Source organism: Tamandua tetradactyla, chromosome Y (genome assembly GCF_023851605.1).
Source record: "Tamandua tetradactyla isolate mTamTet1 chromosome Y, mTamTet1.pri, whole genome shotgun sequence".
Lineage (NCBI taxonomy): Eukaryota > Metazoa > Chordata > Mammalia > Pilosa > Myrmecophagidae > Tamandua > Tamandua tetradactyla.
Genome location: NC_135354.1, coordinates 3,837,892 through 3,845,744, shown reverse-complemented (window position 1 = coordinate 3,845,744; position 7,853 = coordinate 3,837,892). Strand labels below are relative to the sequence as shown.

At 36.0% G+C, this 7,853-nt stretch overlaps 1 long non-coding RNA gene across 1 annotated transcript in view; it reads right to left on the bottom strand.

The window, feature by feature from the left end:
* Positions 1–4,063: 4,063 nt before the first annotated feature.
* LOC143672568 (uncharacterized) overlaps positions 4,064–7,853 on the bottom strand; it is a 39,778-nt gene continuing 35,988 nt past the window's right edge. Inside the window, exon 3 of the long non-coding RNA XR_013169896.1 lies at positions 4,064–4,268. This is a non-coding gene — a long non-coding RNA (uncharacterized LOC143672568). The remainder of the gene's footprint in view (positions 4,269–7,853) is intronic.

The window sequence follows — 7,853 nt, the reverse complement described above, 5'->3', positions numbered from 1 at the left end:
ATACTTAGAGGAAAACAAAATTCTACAAGTTCAGTAAGGATCAGCGATCAGCAGAAACACATTTTCGTTGTTCCATGTAATGTCAGCTGAGGCAGCTCTATGGGATAGAGGTCTTACTTCAAAACTTCCTTAACAGTTGGCTGGCAAGTTGGTGCTGATTCTCATTTTTTTCTACAGAGAATCTGAGTGGAAATAAAGCTGGAAGGCAGAAAAATCTGAGCATAGATTTCAGGTACTTCTTACTGAAGAGGAAAAAAAGGATTAGGGTTTCAGTGCCACCAAGTTTATAAGCTTAGCCAAAAGATAGACTTTTTGTAGAAATCTCTGAAAAGACACAAGGACACACCATAGGAAGAAATTCAATATCCCCAGAACAAGGTATTTATCACCAAAGGAATAAGGGCAAAACACAGACAGTCCCAACATATCAAAGTGTAAAACCAAGACAACACAATATCAACTTTGATAGCCATTGATTAGTCAGTAATTTAATCATGTTACAGAAGAAATGCCAAAATGTTCCAAAGAAAAGAATTGAGTCTCTAAACATGTCACTTACAGACCAGTGTATAATAAAAATACACTATATATACTTTATATAAAATATGTATTCATATTATTTATATAAATTATATATATATATAGCTCATATATATATATAAAGGAACAGGAAATTAAGACTCATGTAAAAAATAGTAATGTCAAGATGATCCAGATATTGAAATTAGTAGGCGAGGCCTTAAAATAGATCTTAAAAATATATGCAAGGGACTTCTGGTTTACCACGATGGCAGAATAACATGCACTGTTCCCATACAGAATCTATGAACAACCATCAAAAACTAGCAGATACATCTTTCTCAAAAACTAGAAACCAGTTAAAAGGTTGCAATAACTGGATGAGTACCAAATCAATAAAACACAGTCCTGCAGCATACCTTATTTCCAATTTTAGGACATTTTTCTTATGGTAACACCAACAGGAAATTGCCACCATATGAAGACAGTAAAATAGAAGAAATAGGCAGATCTCTCTTCAAAGCCTCATATATCCCTTTCATGTCCCAAATTATGAAGACAGGAATCATCTTTAAACTAAAAAACCTATAGGAAATCAGACAACGGGCCCGCTTCACAGACTCAGCAGCCATCCCAGGAGCCTGCCTGCAGAAAGAGTCAGAGTATGTAAGATCAGCGGATGAGTGCTTAAGGGAGCTTAAAGTTAAACACAATGTTTTATGATGTTTTATGGAGGCATCAATTACCTCTACTAAGAGCTACTGGAGATTGGGATTGGAGGGTGGGGCAGGGGAGGTTTCACCCACGGCAATCATTTCTGTCCACGAACTGATCTGGGAGCGAACAGAAGATCACAGCCTGGAAATAAATTAATAGAAACACTGCATTTGACTGCCTAGTCAGAAACCAAATACAAAAATTTCAGAGAAAAAACTTAGGCAACTTAATTTCAAATTGCTAAAATTTTGGAAGCCAACCTTTGGGTTGAGATTGATAAGAGAGTTCACTGCATTTTGAATACGTCAGAATAAAATTTAAGATACAGTTACCAGATAAAAATAAACTTACATATGGCTATTGATGCCTACAAAAAAGGGAAAGAATGTTCCAAAATGGAACATTTATTTCACAGTGAATATTCATTGTGACATGTAAGTACAATAACTAGTAAATCCTGGGCTTTAAAAGTCACTACTGTTGTACAATTCAAACATTTCTTTATTCAGAATATAATAATTGAGTACTTGGTACTTTCCTAGATATATGGTCATAAACAAAAAACATGGTACCTGAAGCACAGTCTACTGGGGAACAAAATATTTAAAAGATAAATAAAATAACATGTACAAAATTTGGTAAGTTGATAAAAGAAAAGAACAGGATGATTTTGATGAAAAGGATTCATTCAGTGTATCGCTAAACATGAATAGCATCTAAAACTTTATACAGCTTTATAAATAAGTTCCCAAGTAGTTTGTCATAAAATATATAAATTAGCAGCTATACTATTAATTAAGGCTCTCAAAGGCTGCTTAACTTCTCAAATGACAGGAAAAATCCAGGAGTTCTAATAGTGCTTCTCTGACCTTCACTTTATGGTAAAGGGAATGGTGGTTTTCTCTGAGCAGCTCAATTTCCAAGTGCCTTCCAAAGTCCTAAAAATCACACAGAAAGAGACTTTAGTTAGGGCCACAGAGGTGACACATAAATATTGATTCAGACACTTCAAATACTCTCTGCACTACATATGGAAATCAACATATAGAGAGTGTGTGATAGTGTATGTCTATATTCAATTTTAAAGATGTTGACATGGTATCATATGTTTCATTAGACTTGTTAGGGAACTGCAAATAATACTGTAAATGAAAAGATAAAAAGCTGCCATGTGATAAAAGGACTGTTTGGGTTTTTTTATTTCAGTTTTATTTCCTGTTTCACCAAGGGCCATTTAAATGCTCTGCTCTCTCCAGATAATATTTTTAATCTTATTATATTTCATTTCAGCAATGGTTGTGACTATCATCTTTTATATTATTCAGCCAGAATACCTCCCTTTTCTTTAACTCATTCCTTGCCTTCATTATTTCTGACTCCTCCAACCCTTCAGTTCCTGCTCCTCTTTTCCTCTCCTCTTTGCTCCCTGATGGCCAACCTGAAACATGCTTCTCTTGTCGTGATCCTTATAGTACATAGATCAAAAACTCATATTCTCCATGCTTTTCAGAGCCCAGGAAAGGAGGAAAAGTTGCCAGAGGTAGTTCAGCCATGAAAGGTACCTACACATAATATGGAACTGGGCCAAGTAAATGGTCCTTCTATATTGCCAACTTCTAATTTTTACTTTCTAAATGAATAGAACAAAAGGAATATAATGTATGAGCTTTCTTAGGGAAAGCTTCCTTTCTCAAGGAAGATGGCAGAAAAATGAAGGTTTTCTGTTATTAAATAGAAATGGATAATGGTGAGCATTCAAACTACAGGAATGTTTAATTCATTGATATAACAAAAATATTACCTATTGATGTCGTTACCATGACAAGGCACTGTGTTAGATACAGGACATACATTACTGAATGACATATATAGCTCCTGTCCTTATGGAGTTTACTGACCAATAGGATGAACAGATAGTAGGTTGATAATAAGAACAATAATAATTGTAAGTTTATCAAAGTGCTAGGAAAGAAAAGGGCATGCTATGATAAAAAATAATGGGGGGTACTTAAATAGAGTATTCACCTCCTCTCTTATTTAGTTGAGATGCTGCCCTTCCTACTGAGAATAAATCAACACAGCAAGCTCTGCTTCCCTTATAGCCCAACTGAGATCCCAATATCTACACTTGGAAAACTGATTGCCAACTGCCTAAAGTCAAAGCTAAATTTACCATATCTTTTTGAACCTGTTTCAGCTCTTGGGTCTTACACCATCCTGGAGGGTGGGTCCTATGTTAGTCTTTTTAGCCAACAGATTATAAAACCCAGTCTCCTGAAAGACAAATCACTTCAGGTCTGTAATTTCAGGTTTTAAAAGCATTCTCCTACCCAAACTGATCATTTGACTCAGGATTTCTCAACAATAGCACTGCTGACATTTGGGCCAGATAATTCTGTTGTGGGAAGCTGTCAGGTGCATTGCAGGATATTTACAGCATCCCTGACCTCTACCCACTAGAAGCCAGTAATGGCCCCCTCCAAGTTGTGACAACCAAAATGTCTCCAGAATTTGACAAATGTCCCCTGGGGTACAAAATTTTTCCCCCGTTGAGAACCACTGTTTTATTGCTTTTACAACTCTGTTGCGAGGTAGAAATGTCACTTTAATTAGGGCTTTAAGCTACACAAGAAGTTCCTCACCCAGTTTTATACAAGGTACAAAGTTTAAGTTCTCATGATAAATTAATATTCAACAATTTGTCATTTATCAAAACTATAACATCAATAAACAGCTAAATATAAACATTAAAAAGGTGTTGAAACATTGGAGCAAGGGGTAAAATAAACCATATTTGAAGCCACAGTCTTACCCTGTGGGTGACATTTCTCCAGGTCATGTGCCTGATTCCAGGCTGAGCTGGCACCTCAGCGACTCTGCTTTAATTGCCTTAGCTGCTGCCACCTCTGCCACTCTAACAAGAAAGCATTCTTTTTGCCAGTAGTCACTGAGAAGTGTCGGTCTGCTGGCTCTCACTTGTACTCAGCCCCTACATCTTCAACATGTTTGCTTCCAAATGGATAAAGCTGGAGCTAAAGAAATTAACAAAGGAAGAAGTTAAGACTTGCCTTTGAAAGATGGGAAGAGAGCACGTTCTGGGATTGCTCCTGTTAGGACAGTAGCTTCCCAGCTAATCAAAGGAGTAATGAGAGCTCCTTCCCATCTCTGCTTGAGCCAAGAGCTTAATAAAATAATTTGCAATAATGCTAAATTAAGAAATGAATAATCTCTCCACAATTGATCCCAGTTACGCTTATCAATTTGCAACTTATACTAACACATTAAGATAGATCCATAAAAACTGCCACTTAAAATATTTTGACAAGATTTCAAATCAGGGATTTACATTAAAAGGTATAATGAATACTTAAAAGTGGGAATTCATAAAACAAAAAAAGGTAAAATTCTTTAGAAAACAACTATCTTGTTTTAAAATGTTTTCCACAGGGAAAGTAAGCATTCCTCAGAATTGCTTGGCTATTTCTTATGAAGATAAATTGCATTTACCCTATGACCAGCAATTTCACTCCAAGGTAGTTATCCAAACAAAATGAAAACACATGTCCACAAAAAGACTCTACAAGGATGTTCATAACAGCCTTATTCATAATAACCTAAAACTGGAAACAACTCAGATTTCCCTCATCTGGAGAATGGGAAGCCAAATAATGGCTTATTCCTACAATAAAAAACAACTTAACAATAAAAGAGCAAACTATTGACATAAGCAACAAAAGGTAGTTATTTATAATACAGACATCATGCTGAGCAAAGATGCAGAACAGTAATTTATATGAAATTCTAGACAGGTAAAACTCATTCATGTAATAGAAATCAGAAAATGGATGCATCTGAGAGAAGGGATTGACTAGAAAGAGAGAGAAATTTTTCTGGGGTGATGGAATTCTACATCTTGTTTTAGAAGATAGTTACATAAGTTTATACAACTATCAACTTATTGAACTGTACACCTAAGAACTGTATATACAAAAATATATACCCTACTTATTTTAGGAAATTAAAAAATAGTAAAAGTAAAAATCATAATTCCTTCACCTGAAGATAATTGTCAACCTGCTAGAAAATCTCTCTCTCCATTGTGATTATCCTTCCATATTCCCTGAGCCTCTAAACTTCAGAATGCCTCAGGACTGAGTCTCTGTTTGAACCACTTTTCTTTTCTCTTTGGATGCACTGTCTCTGTGACTTAATCTACCTCATGGCTTTGAATACTACCTGCATGGTAATGGAGCCCAAAATTGTAACTCTGGCTCTTTTCTGCCTACTTGATATCTCCACTTGGCTGTCTAATACACAACTTACATTTTATGTAAAATCTAAAAGCCCAAATCTGTCATCAAACCTACTCTTAACTCAGTCTTTTTCCCATATCAGTAAAAAAGGAACCCACTCTTCCTGTGGTTCAAACCTAAGCCTCAGAGTTTTGCGATAGTTCTTTCTCTTATATCCACTTATTGAAGAATCTGATCATTCTCATCCTCTCATTTGCCACCAATCTCTCTGAGTCACCATCATTTCAACCTTGAATCATTATAAGCCTCTAACTTGTCTTTCTGCTTCCACCTGTCCTCCCCAACAGTCTCTTCTCCACACAGCAGGCAAGGTGTTCCAATTAAAATATGTCAGATCATGTTACAATGTAGAAAGTCCTGAACTGGCTTTGGCCTCACTCAGAGTTGATAGTCTACCAAGGCCTTATAAGGCCTGCACTTTTCAAAGCCCTCTTATCTCTTAGCTCTCATCACCTTCAACCATCACCCTCCATCACTCTACTCTCCTTCAGTTACACTTCCCTTTTTGTTTTTTCTTGAACATGCAAAGTATGCACTCACTTCAGGGCCTTTGCACTTACTGTTTCATACATTTGGAAACTTTGCCCCCAAGATGTCTTGATTCCTCCCCCTTTATGCCCTTCAAGTCTTACTTAAATGTCATCTCAACCAAGACTTCATGATCGCTCAATCTGAAATCACAACCTGTTCCTACCCAACATTTCAATACCTAGAGTTACTATATAGTTCATCTTCCAAATTGGCCAATTTGAGAGTGAAACACATACTATTAATAATTATGCTGGGTCATGAGGCACAAATCAAGACTGTTCCTGGCCACCTGGAACATATGTTCTCTCTATATATACCCCCTCCTGCTTCTCTTTTCTTTTAGTCCTTATCACCACCTATTTCATTTACTTATCTGGTTAATTGTTTATGTTCTTTGTCCTCTGGAATGCAAGCAACTTCATTGCATGTATTTGGGTGCTTTGGCACAGTAAATGCTCACTAAACATTTGCTAAATGAATACACTTTAAAATCCAGGTGAATATTTGGTAATGATGTTTGGTTTATTTTACCATATTCCCTACTTTCTCCCATCAGAGTAAAAGTAGTTTGAACTCTCTGAAAACATCTTTTTGCAAAAATTCTTAAATAAGTAAATCCATTTATACAGTTAACCTCAAAAATGAGTTAGAGGGAGACAAAACAATGAGCAAAAACAGCACATACTCTATGTAAACAAATCACAGAGTGGGTTTTTTTCAGTTTAAAAATAATACCTAGCAAAAGAGGAAGTTTATAAAATGCAAGTAAACAATGACAAAACCTTGGCAAAGCTTTCAAGATTTAAGATTCTAAAGCTTCTTTATCAGTTGAGAAAGCTTTCCATTACCCATTTGAGAAAAAAATATATATATATATAAATCATTTATTTAATAAAGAAGTAGCTATTCAGTATGTGTTAAATGAAGGTCACAGAACTGGGTAGAAGGGAGACAGGGACATTATGATGAAATGGTAAGAGAAGGAACGAAAAGCCCATGACCTATTCCTGGTCCTGTCCGGATTTCTCCTGTGTCCCTGAACAGTGTTTTCCCAAATCACCCAACTTTTTCCCAACCCAGCCTCTGCCTGCTAAGGGACCACTGTTATTCTATGTATATGGGACAAAGTATGGGAAATGCTAATTCTTCTACTTCCACATCACTACAGATAGTTAAGAAATTCAAAATGAATTTATTAAAAAAGGAGGAAATCATAAATCATAAGTCAAATAATTGAGATTCACGTTAATTTGTAAAACAAAAAACAGCGTTTGCACTTGCAAGAATCATATTGTTATGGTTGTGGTGGTTCTTGTTATTGTTAAATAAAGATCACCCCCTGCTTCTCAGATGTTTACTCCAAAAGTTGACATCAGTGAATCACATCACTCTGAACCTGATGTCAAAACAGAAATGAGAGGTATCCTAGAGTCTTCATCATTTCTCTCTGCACTGCATTCTCTTGCATACCATTCACCAATAAGATGCTGTTTAAATATTTCTGCACCCATTCTTCTGCATTTTCACTGTTGTTTCTGTGTGCATGCATATGTGTGTGTGCATTTATGTGAAGGCTGCAAACCCCCAGGCTATACTACTAGTGATATAATAATCATATGCAAATATATAATTACTATTTATTATATCACTAGTAATATAATAGCCTGCTTCCAAACTCAGTTCAGCCATTCCAACCTCTCCTGCTGCCTATATACTGCCACAGCCAGTTTTCTAAAAGGCAAATCTGATCTTGTTACTGTCACACTAAAATTC